Source organism: Lissotriton vulgaris, chromosome 7 (genome assembly GCF_964263255.1).
Source record: "Lissotriton vulgaris chromosome 7, aLisVul1.2, whole genome shotgun sequence".
NCBI lineage: Eukaryota > Metazoa > Chordata > Amphibia > Caudata > Salamandridae > Lissotriton > Lissotriton vulgaris.
Window position 1 is genome coordinate 740,501,025 of NC_141695.1, and position 24,552 is coordinate 740,525,576.

Genomic DNA, 24,552 nt, shown 5'->3' on the forward strand with positions numbered 1-24,552 from the left:
AATCAAATTTACCATCAACTACTCCAAAATCAAAATGGCATTCCTCGATGTCGAAGTGTACCCGACAGATGATGGTCTGGTCACAACGTTATACAAAAAATTGACGGACAGAAACAAGGCACTGCACTTTAACAGCAGCCACCCGCGCAATTTGAAAGAGAATCTCCCATTTTCACAGTACTTGCGGATCAAGAGAAATTGCTATTTTAAGGATGAATATATGCTACATGCTGCTAACTTGACTGAAAAACTATCCCAAAGAGGCTACCCCATGAAACTTCTCCGAAGAACAATGAAAAGAGTATGGTGGATCCCCCGAGATACACTATTAACAAATAAGGTTAAACCACCCCAAAACAGGATGGTCTGTGTCTCTACATTCTGCCCAAATTCAAATGACTTCAAAAAAACAATCCTACAAAACTGGCATCTAGTGGAAAATATCGACGAGACACTTAAAGACAAACCATTATTTGCCTTCAAAAAGGACCAAAGCATAGCCAATCACCTAGTTCGAGCAGCACTTAAACCGAGCATACCAACAATCAGCACTATGCTTGGATTACCACCGATCCAAGGTCATCACAGATGTGGCTCTTGTATCTGCTGTGCTAGTACTGAGGAAGGAAATCTGTTCCAACATAAACAGATATCGTGGAAACATGAAAAATTTACAAATTGTAAATCCAAGTTCGTCATATATGGAATCAAATGCCCCTGTGATAAACTTTACATCGGCAAAACAAGTCAGGAGGTGAGATGTCGCATTACCCAGCACAAATCACGCATTAAAAAGAATGTGTTAACGGCCCCACTGGTTAACCATTGGGTCAATCACAAACATACCGTTGATGAATTAAGATGGACAGTAATTGCTAAAATTGAGAAAGACCCCAGAGGTGGTGACATGGAAGAGAAATTGTCACACACTGAAGCAATGCTGATAGTCAAATTCAACTCTGCAATAAACGGCCTTAATGAACTCTCCGAGCTTTACCGCCTGTAAAATGTTGATGATAATGAAGAGACCGAGATTCAGACTGCTGTTTGCCACAGAGACCGTGAACCACGGCCCCATACACTCAAATTCAAAACGCGGCCCGTTTCCATGACAACGGGCGAAAAAACTACAATCCCCATAATCCCCGGGTAACCAGGAAGTGAGTTAAAACAACCGAACGCGAGAGCAAGTTTACCGACTGGAAGGTGCCGGTCACTGGACTAACGAACAGAGATCGAAGAGCGCAGACCCCCCGAGTTAGACAGCGGACACGACGCTAACAGGTAAACGCTTGTACAACATCGCAAATAAGGCGATCTTCACAACCGATCTGGATACCTGACACCAGCTCCCTTTCACTTACAGGAGACCGGAGCACGTTATTGATTCGCTCAATACAGACTGAGACACCCGTGAACTCCCTGCACTAAGCAATTAACAGTAAGTCGCCTTGTTCAAACGATTACGACAATGGAATCGAGTTGTTCCCCCCAAATTCTAAAACCATTTCCTCTTACCCCTCAGCTACCCGCTTCCACCCGAATTTTCTTCCAGTTCAATAAACAGCCGCAGTAGGCGTAATACGATGTAAGTAGACACGAGTGAATGTTTTTGCTAAGATTGAATGATTGCCCCTCTGGCGCTTTCACTTTAGAGGCTTAAATCCACCTCATTTTTTGCCCACAGTGACAACCACAAAAGCAAAGTCAGCTACTGAGAGGTATGATTAGTTTTCTCTATCCCCACTGTAGCGTTGTGAGGAAGTTGGTTTTGTCCCCCTACCTGACCCAATCTCATTCTCCATTCGCAGGCATACGGTCCTGATGAGATTTCCCCACAACCAGGGGTTATCGAAACGCGTAGACCTCTTCTATTCAGCATTAGGAACCCTTGATTATTTCAGAAAATAACAACATTGTGTACTTGCTTATTTCCAATGCTTTGTCTGTTTTTCAATTGTGACATTGTATAGATTGTAAATAACTGTAATATATCTAGTGATGATATTTTTTGTGTGGTATGAATGGTGATTGCAAGTTGTGATTTTTTGTCAAAATATTGTTTTGCGTATTGTTATTTGTTTAAATATCTGTGTTCATTGTGATTTATGATGTGGAACTAAAGAAATGTTTCCTGATTGAAAAAAACAAAAAATGGCATATTGAATTGATACATGCATCTAAGTTAAAAAATAAAACAAAACTGATTCAGTCTGAAATATGGTTCATTGAGAATTACTGCTCAATTCAGTTATTCGAGTGATCACCCGGGATCCAGCACATAAGTAACGTGGCAATATTGGTACCGCTCTTGGTTTATCATTGTTCTGGTGAGGCTTGTCCTTATTGCCAGTAAGCCCAGACCCTGTATATGGTGTTAATACTGACCAGGTGTTAGGGCATTGATAACATGGGGGTGTGGATCATAACGCTGATTCCACCCCCGATATTATCAATGCACACATTATCGCATGAAAACGTTTGTTTTCATTCGCTAATGTGCCATATCGCCGACTATCGACGGATTTTATTTCGCCTACGTGATGCGCATTGATAATTGCGCGCTATCACGGCAAAAAAATTCCGGCGATAGCCGGCCATATGGGAATGTTTCTATGGAAGAGAAGTGGTCCACTGGAAATACCAAGTCTATATCGGTTTTCACGTTACATGTATTAAGAAGAACACACTCAAAAAACTCTGGACCACTTGAGTTTTGTAACAAATGAGTCTTTGTAGGGGGTGATGAGTGTGTTTGGCCAAGTTTGTTGGTGTCCTTAGGCTGAATCCTAATTCTTGTAATCAGCGTCAGGAGTCCATATGATGTGAAAAAATTTGCTTTTATGTTCATGTTTTAATCTTATTTAATAAAAGCAAATTTTTTCACATCATATGGACTCCTGACGCTGATTACAAGAATTAGGATTCAGCCTAAGGACACCAACAAACTTGGCCAAACACACTCATCACCCCCTACAAAGACCCATATGGGAATGTGCGTTGTGCGTTTTCTAATGCACTTCTAGGTAATATGCCCCTAGATTCTGTTCTCGCTTTGTCAGTCCTGATCTAAATCCGATGGTCTTCCACAGTCCTAAGTAAAGGCTGCAATGGGTGCCTCCGGCCTCACCTTGCACACTAGAAGGCATACAACTAAATCAGTCAAGTAAAATTGGTAAGGAACTGGAAATAGAAACCAGAAGAAGTAAATGTTCTTAAGAATACAACAGTATAATGCATGTTGTTGTGTTTTGTCCTTTGACTGCAGGGCATTTCAAGTAATGTGGACATTCTTTTGAAATGGAAGCCACCTAGCGACCAGTGAGATACCGTTGTATAAAGGAAGATTTATTAGCTCTCACTCGTCTACTCTCCTGAGAATGGACAACATGACAAAGCAGTTGTTCAGGTAACAAAGACAGAAGGCTTTATGAGCCATTACCTGTTTCTGAATTGCATTGTCCCACCATCCAGTGTCTGTCCATTGAACTTCCAGTATATGTAATATTGTCAGCTCAGCATTTCCTTATTTCCAAGGAAATATTTATACAGAAATGTGGTAGTAGAACACTAAAGGATGTTGCTGGTGAATCCCATTCGAGACTCTAGGGTGTGTATGAGGCTGGGATGGTTGACTGTGTCATAGGCATCTAAGAGGACTAGCAATATGAGGAGGCAGACGTAATGTTTGATCTGTGGTGAGAAGGGTGTCGTCCATTATGTGTAAGGTGGCACTCTTCATGCTGCAGTATAATTCAATGTCTGACTACAAGTCATGCAGGAGATATTTAGCAGTAGTTGGATCTTGGAGTTGAACATAGACTGCTTTTTCAATTATATTAGTGAGGAATGTCAGGTGAGTGATTAACTGGACTGGAAGTAGTGTCAACTTTAAGACCAGATTACCCTTAATAGATGTCCGTGGATATAAGCCCTGTTAAGTTGATAGTGTCTTTTCAGAAGACACCAATTATAGAGGGCTAATTGATTACATTAGCACATACGTAGTTTTGCAGCCAGAAGATATGACTGCAGGTCTGCTGCTGATGAAAAATCTTTGCAGCATCAAATGACTGCAAATAGTTTTCCTGCTCAGAACAAATTAACATGCTTTACATTTCCAGTGTTTCCTTTCTTACATGTCAGCAAGAATGGTTTTACCTTAACAGTCACTTTAAATAGTGAAGAAAGCCATCAATCAATAGGCCAAAGTATCTCAAACATATTTTGGTCAACTTCATTAGATCTCTATCTGTAATATTTCCCTTTGAGTCAAAATGGCTGTAGGTGCCATAAATTGCTTGAAAGAGTACAATCAACCAATAAAGTTTCAAGAGAAATGCTGCTGCATATCTGATGTCTCCTTCAGTAACAATATATCTAACATTAGTGCAGAGTAGATAAATTCTTCCTAAAATTATCATGTCTCAATTTCCTTTGACTTAAAGATGACAAACTAGAATGCAATCCCAGAAGATTTTTTTGTACTTTGCCAAAGTTCTGTATTTATGGGACATCCTCTGACTTTGATCACAGCAAAAAAAGGAATATTAAAAGGTGCATGTAATTTTCCTATCTATGGGCCGAGATAAAAAAAAAATACTCTTATTTTCATGTGCCTCGTGCTATAAGCAGTAGAAACAAGGATGAGAAAGCAGTTTAAAATGGGGTTTACTATTATTGAATTTTGCTTACTGTTAATGAGCTAAATTAAACAACTAAAATGCCATCCCTAAGATGATTAGTGCCAATGTATTGTGTGTGATTTAATCTAGAATTGTATTGTTGTATTATGGATGTTTTGAGTGATGAATTATGTCAGAATAGCTGCAGTTCTAGGCTGGTTTTAAGAACTTCTCGTGTAATAAATACTTGAACAAAAAAGGGAGCTCTAGCAGGAAACATTCAATGAATTATCAAGCGGCAGACTTACTATTTGTTACCTCTGGCAGGAAAGAAGCTTGCCTAATATGATTTAATCATTTGTTGTGATCTTGGATGTAGTGTGACTCTGTTTAGAGGCATTACTGTACAAAAATTCAGCGGGCAACAATGAACACACAACAAATTTCTTGCACTCATTTTCAATGATTTTTATGGAAAGGGGCGACCACTCGGTCCCCCCGAACGTATGGTAGGGTGCCCTGACCCCCCCCCGGGAAACCATTTTGGGCGGGGGGCGTGTCCCGGTTGGTATGCCCGAAGCGGCGTAGCCGGGGCGAGCCTTTTCCCGCCCAGGAGGGGTTGTCCTAGACACCTACACCGTTGGCCACGCCCCATAGGCGGATCGGAGGTGGGTACACGCCCTCCCGAGGAAGAATAAAAGAGCAACAATTGAAGGAAGCATACTCTTGTTCCTGTGCTTGGAAGCTGCACCTCCTCGTTGCACGTGAGCCCGAGACGGAACAAGGAGCCAATTTTGAGAACTTGTAATTTTTGTGTTTCTCATTTCAGTAATTCCGAAGCTTTGGATCCAGGATCCAGGACCTCGAATCGAATAGCTGTGAACGATGCCTGGCAAGAAGGTCGGAAAGAAGGTCGGGACCGAACAAATGCTTCGCATGCTGGTGAAGGACATGGCGAACATGAAGAAGCAGATGGCGGCAATGAATGGTACGGGTAGACCGAAGAAAGTCATAGGGCCAGCATTGCCGGGAGTAGTCCCTGCCGGGAGAGGTAAAAGGGCCAGGAATAGGGCGGCAGGGGGGGAGGCCCCGGTGCCCGAGTCACCTCCGGCGAGCCCGGTCAGTCCAGTTGAGGCCCCAGTTCCGATCCCGAACGCGGGACATCCGATCCCTGTGGTAGTTACACCCGTGAACGAGGGGGATATGCCTCCCAAACTGGCCGCCCAGTTGGCTGCGTGGTTAGGCAAGAGCAACGAGGGTGCTGTGGCACCGGGAGACACGGCCGAGGAGGCCAGGTTAATAATGAAGCAGTTGCGGCAATCGAGAGATGCTGCGAAGGCACCTTGTCCTCTTGTTTCCCCGCAGAATCCCTCGGAACAACCGGCGTCGAGCGTTGGAACAGCGGCAACAACAAATCCAGCTACTGGTTTGGGTAAGCAGCCGGTGCCAATGGCGGGGGAGGGATTGTTACCCTCAAGGAGGGAAAAGGTGGTCCAACATATCCCGATGGATGTGAAAGAAAGGATTTGGGCGGATAAATATGTGAACATGTTTTCACTGTTGACCGATCACTACGAGAGAGAGCACGTTAGAAATCAGAAGGAATTGTTGCATCCGAGTGTATGGCGTGCCAAAATGACGGGTTTCAGAGTAGATGAAACGATCGCTAATTGGGCCAGAGCGTTTGGAATGTTCACTGCAATCATGGGGGAACGTAGGCCTGAAGTATTGTCGGGATTAGCTTGTTACCAGACACGTATAATGGAATTTTATGAAACGTATGAAGGCAATCAATGGATGGGTTATGATAACAAATTTCGTAAGGCCAAGGAGCACGACTCATCCCTGACGTGGGATTGTTTCGACTCCATTTCTTGGCAGAAGCAGTTTATGCCGAACACGACGAAGTCATCTTCTTTCGGCGGGAATGGGGCGGAGCCTTCCCGCCATTATGTGGCGGCGCCCTTTCGGGCGGGCGCCAACAGCGATCAGCACACCAAGAATAACGGGAACTCGAGTAGAAAAGGGGTCTGTTGGAGCTTTAACAGGGGTAAGTGCACTAGGCCACAAGGGACATGCAAGTTCAGGCATGAGTGTGCAGGGTGCGGACAGTCTTCACACCCCGAGAGTTCGTGCAGAGCCAAGAATGGTGATACAGGAGGTAGAGGGGCGGCCAAACAGGTCTAACATCGACCGAGGGGCACCGTTACCTACTCCCGTTGATATCATGGCAATGATCCCTTGGCTGAACGAATATCCTGATCATGTCTCTGCCGGGGTGTTGCGAGACGGTTTCTCATATGGTTTCCGCATCCCGGCGGGGGATTTTCGGGGGGAAGCACAGTGTAAGAACCAACTATCGGTTCAACAAAATACGGCGGTGGTACAGGCAAAGATTGCAAAAGAGGTGGTCCGAGGTCGGGTTACGGGTCCATATGAAAACCCGCCGGTTGTTAACTTTGTTTGTTCACCGTTGGGAGTGGTCCCCAAGAAGGACCCGGGTGAGTTCAGGTTAATCCATAATTTGTCCGCTCCTAGGGGTCTTTCGGTGAACGATGCGATTGACCCGGGAGTTTGTTCGGTGCGGTATGCATCCTTTGATGAGGCCGTCGCCATGTTGAATCGCCTGGGGCCCGGAGCGCTGATGGCTAAATCAGATATCGAGTCAGCGTTCCGGTTGCTCCTGGTACACCCACACGATCAGCGTCTCTTAGGTTTTGTGTTTCAAGGACGCTACTACATGGATAAATGTATGCCGATGGGTTGCTCCATCTCTTGTGCGTATTTTGAGAAGTTCAGTACTTTTTTGCAATGGGCGTTCACCAGAGCCACGGGCTTTACGCAGGTTATGCATTACCTTGATGATTTTCTGTTTCTGGGGGCAGCTGGGGACACGGAATGTGCACAGGCTTTGAGGGAATTCTGTAATCTCATGAAACGTTTTGGCGTGCCACTGGCATCAGGCAAGACGGTAGGGCCATCTACTTCACTCGAGTTTCTGGGAATTGAGCTCGATTCTGTAGAGGGGTGCTTCCGTTTGCCCAAAGAGAAGGTAATGAAATTTAAAGCCTCACTTAAAATGTGCCTCGGCGTGAAAAAAGTAACTCTCCATCAGTTGCAACAAGCTGTGGGTCAGCTAAACTTTGCCCTTAGAGTGATACCGATGGCACGCCCCTTTTCCCGCTCTATCGCCCAAGCCATGGTTGGCCTCAAGGAAGGGCACCACCGCACACGACTGTCAGCAGAGGTTCGCCAGGATATGTGCATATGGCTGGCATTTCTGGCAGATTTCAACGGTCGTGTCGTGTGGAACAAACCGCCAGCTTCCTCCAAGGAGCTGGGGTTGTGGACTGACTCGGCAGGGAGCGTGGGCTTTGGCGCCATCTTTGGTAATCGATGGTCGGCACGAACATGGCCGGCGTGGTGGCATGATAGCGGGCTCACAGGTAACATTGGGTTTCTTGAGCTGTTCCCCATTCTGGTGGCGTTGGAAACATGGCCAGAGGGGTTTCGTGATCTCACTGTGGTGTTCTGGTCTGATAATATGACCGTTGTTGAATGTATCAATAATCAGGCAGCACGCTGCAAATGGATTTTGAGATTGCTGAAAGAAATTGTCCTGCTATGTATGAGACTAAACGTCCACTTTAGGGCAAGACACGTGCCTGGGGTACTGAACCAGGCGGCTGATGCGCTCTCTCGTTCCCACATGCAGGCCTTCCGGGGTTTTCTGCCCTCAGCGGACTTGGTGGCGGCACCATTTCCCGAAGCTCTCTGGTCTCTCGGTGCCCCGGATTACAAAACCTCGTGGGAGAGAGTCTAGCACCCAGGACAAGGAAGGCATATGAAGGGGCGTTCCGTTCCTATTGGGAATTTTTGGGTTCAGCTAGGGGGGAGCATTGGGGGCAGGAGGAGTATGTCCTGAAATTTCTGGTATCACTACATCAGGCAGGCCGATCACTGGCAATGGCCAATAGGCACAGGGCCGCCATTGCCTTCATGGCGCAGGCTCATGGCATCCAGGACCCCACATCGTCCTTTCTCGTAAAGAAGGCTCTGCGTGGGTGGCAACGCCTTGAGGGTCGTAGGGTGGATGAGAGGCACCCAATAGGTCTAGAAAGGTTGTCCCTGTTAATGTCCGTACTCCCTGCGACATGTTCATCTCAATCAGAGACAGTGCTGTTCCGGGACGCTTTTGCATTAGCATTCCATGGGGCTATGCGGGTAAGCGAACTGGTAGCGAGGAATAAGCAGGATACGGGGGGAGGTCTGTGTCGAGAACACATTCAAATTAAGGGTGAGACGATGGTAGTCCAAGACCGATCAGGGAGCGATCAGGGACTGTGTGGTAGTCCAGCGGATTCCAGGGTCTCCCATGTGCCCGGTAAAATGCGTGGAGGAGTATTTAGCGCAGAGGGCGGCATCATGGGGGGGAAGCTTGCTGAGGCACACTGACGCCACCCCACTGACTAGGTTTCAGTTCCAGTGGGTGTTAACTATGGCAATCGCAGCAGCGGGCTTGAACCCGAGCGATTTTGGGACCCATTCCTTCCGGATAGGGGCTGCTACTGAGGCTACAGCCAGGGGTCTGAGTGTTGAAAAGGTGAAACAGTTGGGGCGTTGGTCCTCGAATTGTTATAAAAGGTATGTGCGGTTGCACATGTTGTGAAGCTAATGTCATGCACTCACGCTTCTTGTTTTCTGTTTGGTTTACAGTTTCGCGAGCAGGCTTTGCGGGGCGGACTGTGCAGTTGACCCGACACCTGGGGACCAGCGGTCAAAGATCACCGGCTGAGGGAAGAGTGGTGTGGGTCGTTGGCCACTCATACGTGAGGCGAGCCGCGGACGTATTCAAAGCAGGTGACATGATTCACGTGGCTGGGGAATACGGGTGCAGGGTGACCTTCCACGGAAGGGGCGGACTCTGTATTGACCATTTTCAAACTTTTATGGAGGGACTGCTAGGGCGGACGAGGTCACCGCCGTCTGTAATCATAGTAGATCTTGGGGGCAATGATTTGGTAACCATTGGCCGACGGGTACTTCTCGAGTTAATTTTATCCACAGTGAGTTGGTTGGCAAGAAGGGTTCCGGGGTGCACGATTGCATGGTCACACATGATTCCTAGAAGGGTGTGGCGGGGGGCCCTCTCTGTGCCAGCTTTGATTCAGTCGGTGAAGAAAGTTAATAACAAACTTAGTAGGTTGTTTCGTTCAGGCCAGTTGCATTGTATTCCACATGGATGTATTCGGGGGGACCATATGTATCTTGAAGATGGGGTCCATTTGTCCCGGGAGGGGAATGTCTTACTCATAGGAGACTTCATAGCTTGGTTAAAGAGTTTTTGTAGCCATGACCTTTAGTAGGAGTTTGTGGGGGGTCCGGATAGCCGGTCAACTATCCGGCCTGTGGCGGTAAGGTCATGATCGGTGAGCAGTAATTGGAAGATCCCTAGAGGTGGGGCGCCACCCATTATGGATGGGAGCGCCCGGGGGGAGGCGGCCATTGGCCCCTCACACGGGGAGGCGGTACCCCTCTAAGGATGGGGCCGCCGAAAGGGAAGGCGGTCATAGGCCCCTCCCTGGGGAGGAGGGGCTACGGGCCCCTCCTGGGAATTTCCCGGGGGCCAGGACATCCGCGACGGCGGATGTGGTAAGCAGTGTGGGGTGGGAGGGGGGTCTATGCTACCTTCTAGACACCTCACACGAGTCCTCGGACGACCACTAAGATGGCGTCGAGTAAATATGGGGCCCCCGTTAAGACAAGGGAAATTGGAAGTTGGCACAGAGGTACAGTCCTCTGTGCGCCCGCCCCTTACAAGTAAGGGGGGGAGTTCTGGTATTAGGGATCTGACACCGGTTACGACCTTGCCGTTGGCCCGTAATGTTAGGATGTACAATTTAATTTTGAGTATATGCATTTGCAGGATGTTTAGAATCGGCTAGGAGAACCTTTGTATTAGAGCTGTGTTAAGGTTAGCCAATAAACATCGTAATGTGAAAATGAAATTGTACACAATATGAAACTGTTATTTTAATGTTTTAATTTTGTTTCATATTTTAATAAATACGGCCGGGAGGGTAACTCCCTCCCGCCTTCCAAAAGTCAAGAACTGTGTCCGTCTTCCCATCCTTGGGGATTGTGTTGGGAGGGGGTGACGGGTATCCCGGCCATATGGAAAGGGGCGACCACTCGGTCCCCCCGAACGTATGGTAGGGTGCCCTGACCCCCCCGGGAAACCATTTTGGGCGGGGGGCGTGTCCCGGCTGGTATGCCCGAAGCGGCGTAGCCGGGGCGCGCCTTTTCCCGCCCAGGAGGGGTTGTCCTAGACACCTACACCGTTGGCCACGCCCCGTAGGCGGATCGGAGGAGGGTACACGCCCTCCCGAGGAAGAATAAAAGAGCAACAATCGAAGGAAGCATCCTCTTGTTCCTGTGCTTGGAAGCTGCACCTCCTCGTTGCACGTGAGCCCGAGACGGAACAAGGAGCCAATTTTGACCCCCACCAGCCCCTTATGGCAACGATTAGTACTGCAATAAAGTCGATTAACGGTGATATTATCTCTTTTTCAGGTTGTTTTAATAAAGTCTGGATTGTCTTTTTTGAGGATAATAAAATGGTTGCTATTTAGCATGTTCTTAGGCGAAGTATCACAGCCTAGTTGAATGATGTGTTACTTGTGTAAATAAAGGTTATTGTGTAATATCCAGTCTAACCGTTTATTCCGTCCTCATTAGGTTCAAAATGTCGTATTTATTTTGGTCGGGCGGTAAGGTCATGATCGGTGAGCAGTAATTGGAAGATCCCTAGAGGTGGGGCGCCACCCATTATGGATGGGAGCGCCCGGGGGGAGGCGGCCATTGGCCCCTCACACGGGGAGGCGGTACCCCTCTAAGGATGGGGCCGCCGAAAGGTAAGGCGGTCATAGGCCCCTCCCTGGGGAGGAGGGGCTACGGGCCCCTCCTGGGAATTTCCCGGGGCCAGGACATCCGCGACGGCGGATGTGGTAAGAAGTGTGGGGTGGGAGGGGGGTCTACGCTACCTTCTAGACACCTCACACGAGTCCTCGGACGACCACTAAGATGGCGTCGAGTAAATATGGGGCCCCCGTTAAGACAAGGGAAATTGGAAGTTGGCACAGAGGTACAGTCCTCTGTGCGCCCGCCCCTTACAAGTAAGGGGGGGAGTTCTGGTATTAGGGATCTGACACCGGTTACGACCTTGCCGTTGGCCCGTAATGTTAGGATGTACAATTTAATTTTGAGTATATGCATTTGCAGGATGTTTAGAATCGGCTAGGAGAACCTTTGTATTAGAGCTGTGTTAAGGTTAGCCAATAAACATCGTAATGTGAAAATGAAATTTTACACGATATGAAACTGTTATTTTAATGTTTTAATTTTGTTTCATATTTTAATAAATACGGCCGGGAGGGTAACTCCCTCCCGCCTTCCAAAAGTCAAGAACTGTGTCCGTCTTCCCATCCTTGGGGATTGTGTTGGGAGGGGGTGACGGGTATCCCGGCCATATCAAATTTTTATTTACCATTTTTACAAACATAATAGTAAGTAACATACAATGTTAAGAATACTGCAAACAATCAAATCATCAGACAAAGTAAAGAGAAACATTAAAAGTATAATGTCAAGTAGATGAACACAAGTAACCACAATGACAGATAACTAGCCCATATAAGGGCAAAGACAATAGAAATATCCGTCTTCAGGCAACAAAGTCAAATCAAAATTGACCATCTAATGCAAGGCTTAAATAATTGCCGCAAACAATAATTTTATGGTCAAGGACCCAATGGTTTATATATACATCTCTCTCTTTTAGAAGAAGTGATGTTAATCCTCCTGGATAATAGGGGTCAACGCGTTTCGGCCTTCTAAATATGTTCTCCACAGTACATTGTGGGACCAAGAATCACCCAAACTCAAACTGATTTGAACGGGGATATGGAGAGTTCCAAAGTAAACTCCAACTAAACTTTCACCAGCCTTCCATGGCTGGTGAAGGGAATTGAATGTGCCCTCTTGTTAAAGCACTGCTAGTGCATATATCTTTGAATTTGCACTCTGCTGGGCAAAATAAACGGGACCTGTGAATCCTCAAACATCCGGTGTCAGTTGCGTCCGCGATCCGAGAGCTGGCATGTTCATATAAAGATAATTTTCCCTACTCATGTAATAAATACAACGTTTAAAAATGGCCTTCATGAGTCTGACACTGTCTTACTGAATTTACATTTATATTGTTCTTACTATATCAATGTTGGATTATTTATAATACATAGACACCTGCAATCACAATATAAACATCTGCCTCTAATTTCCTTATTACAACCCACTTTTGTTGTCTCTAGACACCTGTAATAAGAAAATTATATAGCTTCTCAACTGTAAGCTTATTGTTTTTGATCAATGACGTCTTAATGCCTACTTCCTAACTCAGCAAATAAGGTAAAAGGCAGGTCATTGAGTCGCACTTCAGCTGAAAAGTTCACTTTTTATTCGAATAATTTTGTTTGATAAAACGAGTCCATTTTTAGGGTGAGCATCAGTGCTCATGCGCTCTATGTAAGACCTGCTATAATCACTCTACATAGTGTTATCCAAACTGCTGCTTGCAATTGGTACACCACTGCGCCACTTTTATTTCCTGGCTCCTTACTGGTGAGCACTTGGATACATCATTCCGGTCTTACGTGAAGAGCACTGGCCAATTACAGTTCTATGGTGACTACATTTATATTCATCCTAGGGTGTGGCATGGCGCACTTTCCCTTTAGTGTGGCTGCCGCCCTCTTTAGTTTGTTGATACATGGTGCGCTTTCAGTTTAGGTACGGGTGTTTCCTTCTCCATGGTGTGTTTTCAATTTACTATGACTGCTGCCCTCTTTTGCTTCTATATGCACAATGCGCTTTCACAAATACATTCAGTATTTCCATCATTCTTACTAATTTTATCAATTTAGTTAAAACCATACTTAATAATGAAAGTAAATGTTGTGTTCCAAGCTCCGTCCGAAGATGGCGGTGACAGTGCTTGTTTAGATTGGTGACTTCCTGCGGCCAGAGCACAGCTGCTACTGCTACTGGTGTACGGCGCCCACTTTTATATTTTAAAAAACAGCGGTCTATTTTCAATTTCTGCTGCTGCTCTAGCTTTTCCTATGCGGAATGTTTACCCTCCACATCCTTTGCCAGTCCACCACCAATGCGGTGCTGCCCCCATGTCCCTCCCTCCCCTGGGCTTTCACTTGCCACCTCTGTGGCCCATTGTTCCTGGACTGTGACCTTCAGAGTGCTGGGGAGGGAGTGGCCCTGGCTGCACATCAAGTAAACTCCTAACCTGTTTCCCGGCGCAGCCTCTGATCGTGCAAAAAGAGGCCCTCACCGTGAGGTGAGGGTTACTTGGCATAGGGAGATGGTAAAGGGGCTCTGTCACCTCGATCTATATAGCCAGCTGATGCAGTGCATAGTTAGGGGGACCTCTTCCATATCTGCAGTCTCCATCGTGTCTCACACTCCTACACATTTGTCCTCTTTTCTTCTCTTCAGCTCTACGTTCTCTAGTCCCTCTTCCTGACTCCTGTTTTCTCTCTGTTTCTCTCTCTCCATATTGCATCTCTCTTCAATGGCTGTCTGTCCTCTTAGTGCCCACACCGTCAACCGCTCCCACCCAACATCATGCACATCTAGCCACATAAATGAATACACTGGACAGGTATTTATGGGTAAGAACTGCTGCAGGTTTATTTTCATACAACAAGCGTATGACGTTTGCTGGGTCATCTTACGGGCGATCAAAAGCCGGTAGCCCCTCGCTGTCCCGCCTGCCTAACGAGCCAGCCAGCACGGTGAGTCGATGCTCGGACGGTGCAGCACCTTGTAGATCCTAACTTATACTCCCGCCCCCCCTTTCAGGGTGGAGCGGTATGGCACACCCCCGGTCGGTTCAGGCCCCCCGACCGCCCGAAGGACTAACTGGGCGCCGTCACGGTTTCCCGGAACCTCCTGTGGCTCCAGGTCCTTGGCCCAGGCACCCTTACTGTGCCAGGCAGAGGTACCCTTACCGTACCAGTCTGCCGCAGAGGTACCCTTACTATACCCGTCTGTCTCCAGATCGCCCTGTAACTCCGCCTGCAACACAAAGGACAACATTAAAACATTTCATCACTTTGCGCCGCATGTCGAGCCGCTGGGTAAGAGGATAGGGTGGGTGCAGCACTCAGGTGGGCGGAAAAGCTGAAAAAAAGGCAGAGCTAGGGGCAGCCGGGGCTTAAGTACTGGCACACCCCCCCTACAGGTAGGCCCTCCCCTGGCCGCTCGTCATGGCGACCACGGGGAGGGGCAGGGAGCCCTCATGCCTCCCTTCCACGCCCCAAGTACAAGGCGGTGAGCTGCGACTAATGGCCACTAGGGGGCTGCCCTGCCAATGCCCCCTGCGTGAGATGCGGGCAGCGGCATTCTTTCAGCCATTCACATTTTTTTCAGCAATGTGGCTCAAAGATTTAAGCTAAGGACTACATAGCGCTTATTACCCTATGTGGGGCACTGAAGCGCTTGCCTAAATATAGGTAGCACACTGCACCAGGTAGGGTTGGAATTCCTTATTCGGTAAAGCCATAAAAGAGCCAAGTAGTACCACCTCACAACCACTCCCCTCAATTGTAAGTGACGCCACCCCTCCCCGGCCCCAGTTAAGCCACTATAGCAAATTGTCTACCTCCCTGCAAACCCAACTTTGGCTGCCCCCTGGCTACACCCTCCAATTAGAAAATACTAGTTACAGGACTCAAGCCACATTAACAGCCCTGGAAGTGCTGTTTTCCCCAGAAGATGTGGTTCAGTTCAGTTCAGTTCTGTGCCGCAGAGAGTTTAACTGTTCATGTAATCCAAGCATAGATGAGACAGAGCAGTATGTGCATTTATATGTGCACGTGCATGCATATGTGTCTAAGTGTGCATATATGCGTAGGTATTTAGGAATGCCTCTGTGTGTGTGTGTGGGTGTAAGTGGGTGTGTGAGTGTGTGTGCTTGTGTATATGTGCATGCGTGTGTCAGTGTGCAAATGCATCTACTTTTGGTAATGCTGTATATGCATGTGCCTGCTTCCTTATGTGCATATCTGTGTGCTTGTATGTCTGTGTTTATATGTGCTCCTACCTGCATGCATATGTGTGCATGGGTGTTTGCATGTGTATGTATGCTTATATGGTTGAATATATGTTTGTATGCTGCTGGAGGTGGCTGTTTTCAAATATTTGCATGTCTATGTGTGCATTTGTGTCTGTGTATGTGTGTTTCTTTGTATCTCTGCTTGCAGGTTTCTGTGTATCTATCAGTTCATCTGTGTTTATTTTGAAGTTTTTTTTTATGTACATAAAAGACCCAGGGTGTGGTTTAGAGTGCTTTACTAAAAACAATAACTCTGACAACAACTACTGGCTGCGGAAAATATTAACCTCAATAGTAAAACTTGTATTCTTAAATTCAACAATCAGGTACTGTACAGTGACATATTAAACTTTGGCTAGAACATGCCAGTGTCCAGCACCATGTGTCATGCTTTATTTTTTTGCCTTTGTTTGAGCTGTGTTTTATTTGTTGTGGTACTCTATAATAATCCAGTAGAATGATTGTAGATTATGTATTTTGTTTATGAAAAACATAGTCCGCTTTAAAAAGTCTGACTTCAGGAGCATACAATTCCATTGTTGTTACTTTTTTCCCCAAGCAGCATATTACTCTTGTCTCCCCTCCCTTATAACATATTTCCCATTTTCAGGTTCTCTAGCGCAATGACGTGATACAAATAACAATAGCACTGTGCAAATATCATCATTCCACCACATACAAAAAACAAAAGTAAAAAACATTGCCATTTTTAACACCAAGAGCTCTAGCTTTAAAAAATGCGAGACCACTTGCATTGCCAATGGTTATTTATTCGGATTTAAATTCACCTGAGTCTAACATATTTTTGCAGCAAATTGATAATTGCTTTTTGGTGTGTGTGATTTAATTACGAACTATGGATTCTGCTTTTATTCCTCGTTATCATATTTTTGTTCTGATTTCATGTGGAGGAGTAAGGAACCAATGGGCTTCTTTACAAGCCCCTTGCGCTACTTTTGCATCATTTTCAACATGGGAAAAGTGACGTAAAAGTGGCGCAATGGCTTGTAAATCTGCCCCAACGTAATGAAGCAGTTTGTGGGAAAAGTGATGGTGGGACTGTATTGTATTGAATAAAATACCCTCTGCTGTAGGATAAAAGGATTTTGAGAGTCACCCTAACATCCCATGGCCTCTTAAAGGAACGCTGCCTTTAGCATATCCCCTCTGTATGTTCATGAAACTTTTAATTTTCGGTGACATGCACTATCCTTATAATGCATAGCAGGTGCTTCTTTTTTCCGTAGGATTATTTGGTAATGTATTGATTCACTGCTAAAATTATATTGTCCTTGATCATTTTCCATTGCTTCTTTTTTATTTAACGGTTTAATGCTTACTTTACTGTGGTAATAGCTCTGAAGAATTTGGAAACACTGATACATTTGTGAATTTGGTGCTATTCACAAACATGCCTGTGATGTGTTCCCACATTTGGAACAGTCAAAGACGTACTCCTGTGAAGGACAAAAGTAATTAAATTGTCTTCGTGGGAATTGGTAGAGGTCTACACGAAGGGGATTGATCATGGCAGAAACATTTTCCCCGGTGAGAAAAATGAAAATACATAAAAATACAATGCAATACAATACAATACTATAATACGAAGGTTTTTTGCATGCACAATTGCATGACATACGCAGTTACTGCGAGCGAATAAAAGTGGAATTGGAAGACCTTTCGAAGAGTGCTCATGGAAACTTGCAACAGGCTGAGGCCCTCTGGATTACTTTTGGAAACCGTTATGTATTTTAAAAACTCATTCATCTTCACACATCTGAGAGGGAAAACCTGCGACAGCAAAGTTACCAAATATTGAAAGCATAAGGCCGAAGTTGTCTATACTATGTGCTGTTTTGATTGAAAACAATGCATATTTCTTTTGAATGTCTATATTTCATGTGTATGTTTGTAACTCGTAATGTTCAGAAGGTTAAGTAAAATATGCTCGTGGTGTGGCTACATTAAGCCTGCCATACGCTTCATTTTAAATAATTGAATATAAATAATTTAAACTAAATATAAATGTTGTGTTTCTGGTAGCTGGACTACTAGGGCTGCACAGGAGAATGCCTGGTCGATCGTCAGCTGAGGGCTGGGTAAGGAGTGTAGTTCCCACGACCCACAGACTGACCTCTGTAAACACGTTTGGCATCAATCCTCGCCCGAAGAAAACATCCGAGGACAAACGTTTGAACTCCACGAGGACAAGGAAGGTTAGCCAGTAGCACATAGACAGTTTGGTAGGTATGGATCCCAATGTGATGTGGTGTGAGTCTTTTAAAGCAGTAGTACTGATAAAAATGAAAATGATGAAGCATATTCTTTCAAAGAGTGCTTCAAATGTTAAGAAGCATGAAAACACGTTTTCAGTTAAAGAACATTGGGCCAGATGTACGGGGTAACAGCCATTACAACGCAACTTTCACAACGCACTACCATTAAAACGAAACTTTTACAACGCAGGATCCATTACAACGCATGCCATGACAACGCAGATGCTATAACAACGCATGCCATTACAACGTAAGTATTTAATTTAATTTTAACCCCTACACTATCCAAGACCTACCCTACTATTACACCCCTTGAAGTTAGAATAGTAATTTTAACCCCTACACTCTCCAACACTTACCCTACTATTACACCCCCCTGGAGTTAGAATAGTAATTTTAACCCCTACACTATCCAACATTTACACTACTATTACATTCCCATTAATTAAAATTTTAAAAAAATACTTACCCATACTTACGTTATATTGGCATGCGTTGTAATAGCACCTGCGTTTTAATGGCATGCGTTGTAATGGCATGTGTTGTAATGGATCCTGCGTTGTAAAAGTTTTGATGTAATGGTATGCATTGTGAATGTATGCGTTATAACGTCATGCATTCGATGTACAATCATTACATTTTGCGACTCACAAATTGCGTCGCTCTGTGAATTGCAATTTGTGACTTGCAAAATTCAATTAACAACAATGTCTCAGACTGATTCCTAATGGGGTTGCAAATTGCCTGCCTCATTAATATTCATGACCCAGGTGCTATTTGCCTCCTCTTAGGAATGGCCAGCATTTGCAGGGATGGTGGCCTGCTGGGGTCAGCAGACCACCATGTCTGTGACTGCTTTTGTAATAATGTGTTAACAAACTACAGGAGGATACCCATAAACCCTGTAGAGACCACAGTAATTAGTGTGTAACAATGTCTCAAAGGGGTTTGTTTAGTAGACAATTTGCAAGTAAGCACAATACATTGCAACAACCAGGGGATAGAGGGTAGGAAGTAGGAGACATTCGATTGAAGAAATGCTTTTTCCATATATTAAGTTATAAGATCAAATTAACAATTATGAATGCACTGGGTTACATCAAATGACATGTAACCTGTATTTTGTAGTGCACAAGTGCTCGTGTGAAGGTGAACTGGTGCTGGTGACATGTGAAGGGGTATATACAGTGGGAAGGTAGGTGCAAATAAACAACAAGTAATATATACAGTGTATTCTTAATGGTGCCCATACATTTGATACATAACACAGTAATATTTTCATAGGCAATCACAAGGGAGGTACCACGAATTATGCTGTACAAGTCAACGGCGTTTCGGCCTTTACACAGTATTAGGCCATCATCAGGACCAGGTTACAAATTATCGGAGATAACAGTGCTGTATGGGGAATGTGGTACAATTCGATAGTGGACCGTAAAAGGAGATCTGAAGATGACAGAGTAGAAGCCACATGGGCAAGGGGATGAGCCGCAAGAAAAGATAGACAGGGTAGGAAGCGGGCAGTGAAGGTCCGCTTGTAGCGCTGAAAGACATCAGGAGCACAATAGTAAAATATTGGTGGCTAGGCTCGGAAAGTTTAGGAAGAAAGATGAGTAAAATGCAAAGAGGGAAAAGAAATGCACTGACCTGCAGGTCTGAGCAATCAAGATACTGTATAGGTGACACTGCAAAGTTGCAGGGACAGGTGTGAACAAGGGAGGCAGGAGGAAGGAGAGAAAGGCACTTCACAGATTAAGTCATGCATGGTGAGGAAGAAGACACAGGCATTGAGGTAAACCGAGGAAAAGGTCTCTGGGTAAAAATCCCCGAGTGTGAGTATTGAAACTTACTGAATATAGGTGCCTCTGGATCAAGGAGGGGGCCAAAAAGGAATATTTATGGCCTGTGGTCATGCTTCCATCTGTGGGGAGGGGGGGGGGAGAGGTCCAGAGAAGCGAAAACCAGGCAGCGCCAGGGTGACATGAAAGAGCCATGTAGTGGAAAGCAGTGCAAGGAAACTTACTGTATGATCGCACCGAGGGCATGAGTCAAGTAGCAGAGGTATGTCCAAGGAACCTCAAAATGGGAACGTCACCGGTGTGAGTCCGGTGGGAAATAGAGCCGGGAGTGAGTGAGGGCTGATCAGAAATGTAAGGCAAAACATCCATCTGTGCACCACATAATACAAGTTATATGTCATTTAGTGTAACAATGTGCATTTATAATTGTTAATTTGATCATATGACTTAATATATGGAAAAAGCATTTCTTCAATCGAATGTCTTCTGGTCTCCTGTCCCGTCTTGTTGCAATTTATTGTGTTTACTTGCAAATTGTCTACTAAACAAAACTCTTCGAGACATTGTTGTATGTTATATGCTTTTTTTACTAAAGCAGTTTCTTTTAATGCAGCCCATTTTCATTAAAGGAAAACGGGATGCATTTAAAAAAGAAAAATGAAACGTTTCTGTTTCATTGGGTCTTGCATAGCGTTGCGGCACGAATGCGCTGCCATCCCTTTGCGAGGCATGCAGTATATAATGTAATATGGAAGTTTTGTGGAAGTTCCACCCACTCTCTGCCCATTGGCTTTTGTCTTAAATGCTGCCTTCTGATTGGTTTGAGGCTTGTTATTCCCTTCTCATCCCACAGTTCGTGACTTCTCAGACCACACCAGCCCCCACACCCACTCCTGTTTGTGCCTTCTTCCCACCCACACTTCCGATTCTAATGCAATAGGACTTGTGTAAATGCGAGTCCTATTGCATTTTCTAAGCTTGCGTATAAAGTCCTGTCTGTGACGTATGAGGCAGATTGGATATCCGAGCATGCCTCTGTTTACACCTGTGTCTTGCTGTTTTTTTAAACAGCTTGCTTTTGTTCAAGTGGTTTTTTTTTTGTAATGCATATTTATATAGCTCGGGTCACGAGGAGATTAAGTGATTTCCCCAGAAACACAAGAGGTGGAAGCCACACCGAGGCTCGAACCTTGGTCTCCAGCACCAAAGTCGTCAGCTCTAGCCGTCAGCCACATTCTCTCACTTTGCCTAACATGAGTGAAACAGAAGATAGCGAAAAGCAACATAATAGAAAGCATCACTGAACCATTCATTGCTGGAGGGCGCGCACCTTTTATTTGATCCCAACAGCGCCCTCATCACGGCTGTCACTGGCTGTCAATAACCACATGGGTGTGAGTAAACTAGCCTTCAATTGGCTGCTTCCTCTACTGTAAGTATAAACTCCCCCACCCTACAACCCCTCCACCAGCCATCTGTGTCTTCTGTCTAGCCAGAATACATGCCATGGCCTTAGAATACACCGCGCATACGCTGGGGTGGCCCATTCCTTGCAAACATGCTCATTCGTGTCTTCAGAGAAGAGCATGTTTCCGAAATGCAGGTGTAGTTTACCAATCACCCGCTCTACTTATACAAAAGTTTAAATCACCTACACATTCATGCTTTTATTTGATCCCCACGGCGCCCTCATCACGGCTGCCACGCTTCATGTTTTAGCAAGGCGGCCAAATGCTTAACTTCATTCTGCAGGCGGTACAGAACAAAACATGATCCGCTGTGGGCTGTATCTTATTCTGGCCTGGTACTCCCCCAAGTCCCCTTTTTTACCTTTGTTACCTACGGCCAGCCCCTGCCCGGATGGGGTCTCCCTCCCTCCTTCAAGTCAAGTATTGAGACCACTTCAATTTTGGAATTTTTGGATTAGGGGGGAGTAATCTCCCAGGCCGTATTTGTTACAAAATTAAAAAACATTATTTATTAACATTATTTACAATTACGCAGAAAGGCCAGATATATTGTTAGGCCGATGATGTCACATGGCTAACCTTAACGTTAATACACATGACACTCCTACTGTAAATCTAACAATGCATATGTACACTACACTTTCTGCGTGTCCCCTCTAGAGCCTATGGCAAGGTCAATGACTGGCAGCCTCCTGATCCCAACAAACTAAGAGAAATTGCTATGCCGGAGTCGGCTTGCGCAGGGGGTAAAGCTTATCGGACAGATACTTTCCACCGGCCCCCCCTACGCCCTGTGCCTTAAACTCCATAACGGGGGCTGCAGAAACTCTTTATACTTGCGCCCTGATGTGCATGCGCGTGCGGGGGTGGCCACAGGCCCACTGGGAAGGAAGACTCCTCCGGCCCCGCACCCTGACAGCCTACCTACCGGCTGTCACTGCCCCTGGAGTTACTTGTTTGACCGCTAAGGACCGAAGACTATGCTTACCAATCATGACCTTACCGCCACAGGACAGCATAGTTGCCCAACTATCTGTCCTCCCCCACAGTCCACTGGGAAGGTCATCTCTGTAATTCGCCTGCCCCTGGACTCAACAACAACCCTTCGCCCTAGGTGTACGTCTACAAAACTGTGCTCTCATTTCCAAAATTGCCCTACTGACAGGCTAACAGACTCGCACTACTGTTCATGATACTATGTAACAGTGTAATGATTTATCATATATTACTTGTGCTAATTCTAAAATTCTTAAAAACTTTAAGCCACGACACAAACTCAAATTAAACATGGTAAACCAACATCTGGTAATTTTTACTCATTGCATGTTTTGCACAAAAGCAAAATTCACAAATAAAAATTCATTTATGACATTTAAACTCTATGCGATATTTGAAGAACTGCCCTATGCATTTCGAGCCATGCGGCCCTTCGTCCGGGGCTCCATCTGTGAAATGAAAAATAAATCCAATGTAATTACATCAACCCATCTATGTCCAGGAAGCAGGTCTATACATGTATCAACCAATTACTACATGTTGCATTATGACTTACATCATTATCATGTAATGCTGTACATTTGATGCTAAAAAAACATGTGCGTAGCATGTGCGAAATGCGTTAATAAGTGCCACACAAGAAACACAAAATAATCAAAATCAAATGCACAGGTGAAAAAAACGGTGCCTCAGTGAGTTGCTTCATTATCAATTCCTCGCATCTCTAAATAAAAAAATGTAAACCTTATCAAAAATAGTAAATTCACAATGAAACACTCCATTAATCGGATGCTCCACTCTGTTGATTACTGCGTCCAGCTTTAAGCTGATAACCGATATGCAAGGTGCTTAAAAAACGCAAACTAGTCTACTAACCTTGTCAGCCTTAAAGAATGTAACGAAAGTCGAGGAGTGTTCCTGCAGTCAGCTACTAAGAATACCACCATGAGCTACTCCTGACGCAAACACAGTTACTGTAATGTAATGGCACATAACAATAATGCGAGTTAAAACCCACCTATTTAAGATGCTCAAGTTCCCTTCTATCGGAGAAATAAACAGCTACCAGAACCTACCTGTTCTGTGGGATACACCATCACTTTCAAAAATGTTCGCGACTTCCGCCTTTCACAACGGGAATCTTCAATAAGGGGTCTCTATGGTCGCCACGCTTACTCGCCTGTGACAATCATGAATACAAAATCAGACACTATTCTAAGCACGCAATCTCAACCAAAGTATTACTAACGAGAACTTATTTTTCTGCAATACCTTAAATGCAGACGCTTCTCCAAAATCAACGTTCTCTGTTCAAAGACATCTCCGCGGTGTAACGTAATCCACAACGCAACACCCACGTGATAAATCAATGATAGAAATCAACATAAGACTAGTACTCGCTACGCGTGTAGCTGGCAGCTATACCGACGAGATAAACTGTACTCGCCATCTTAAAATGCGACGAGAGAAAATAGAAAAATATGAGATAACGTTTTGAATCTATCCGGTTCCTATGACTAATGACAAACTACTAAGTAACGGGCCCATGCAGTGCAAAAAAAATCATACGAAACCCGTACGTTTGCACAGTCCGAATAAACTCTTTTGAAATTATCAAGTGGAGGACCACGATTTCTTTGGTGTGGAATATATATATTTATATATATATATATATATATTCACTGAAAAAAACACAGGTTTCAGGGTCGTTATAGTTAGTTGGTCAATTCACTCACACAAAACCAGAGAAATTTGGACGTTATAGTTAGTTGAGCTAAATATAACTCACGCCCCTGCAATGCACTGCTGATGACCTCACATATTGCATCATTCATGAAATGGTCAGTGACATCACTGATGACATCACCAATTACATCTCAGATGACATCACTGATCACATCATCCATTGACTGCATGTTTTCAGGAAAGTCTGAATGTGCTATATATATATATATATAAATATATATATATATATATATATATATATATATATATATATATATTCACAGAAAAAAAACAAAAATCAATGATGTCATTTGAGATATCATCAGTGATGTCACTGACCATGTCATGAATGATGTAATATGTGACATCATCAGCAGTGCATTGAGGGCGCGCAAGTTATAGTTAGCACAACTAACTATAATGGAGGAATTTCTATGGTTTTGTACGAGTGAAATGCCAAGCTAACTATAACAC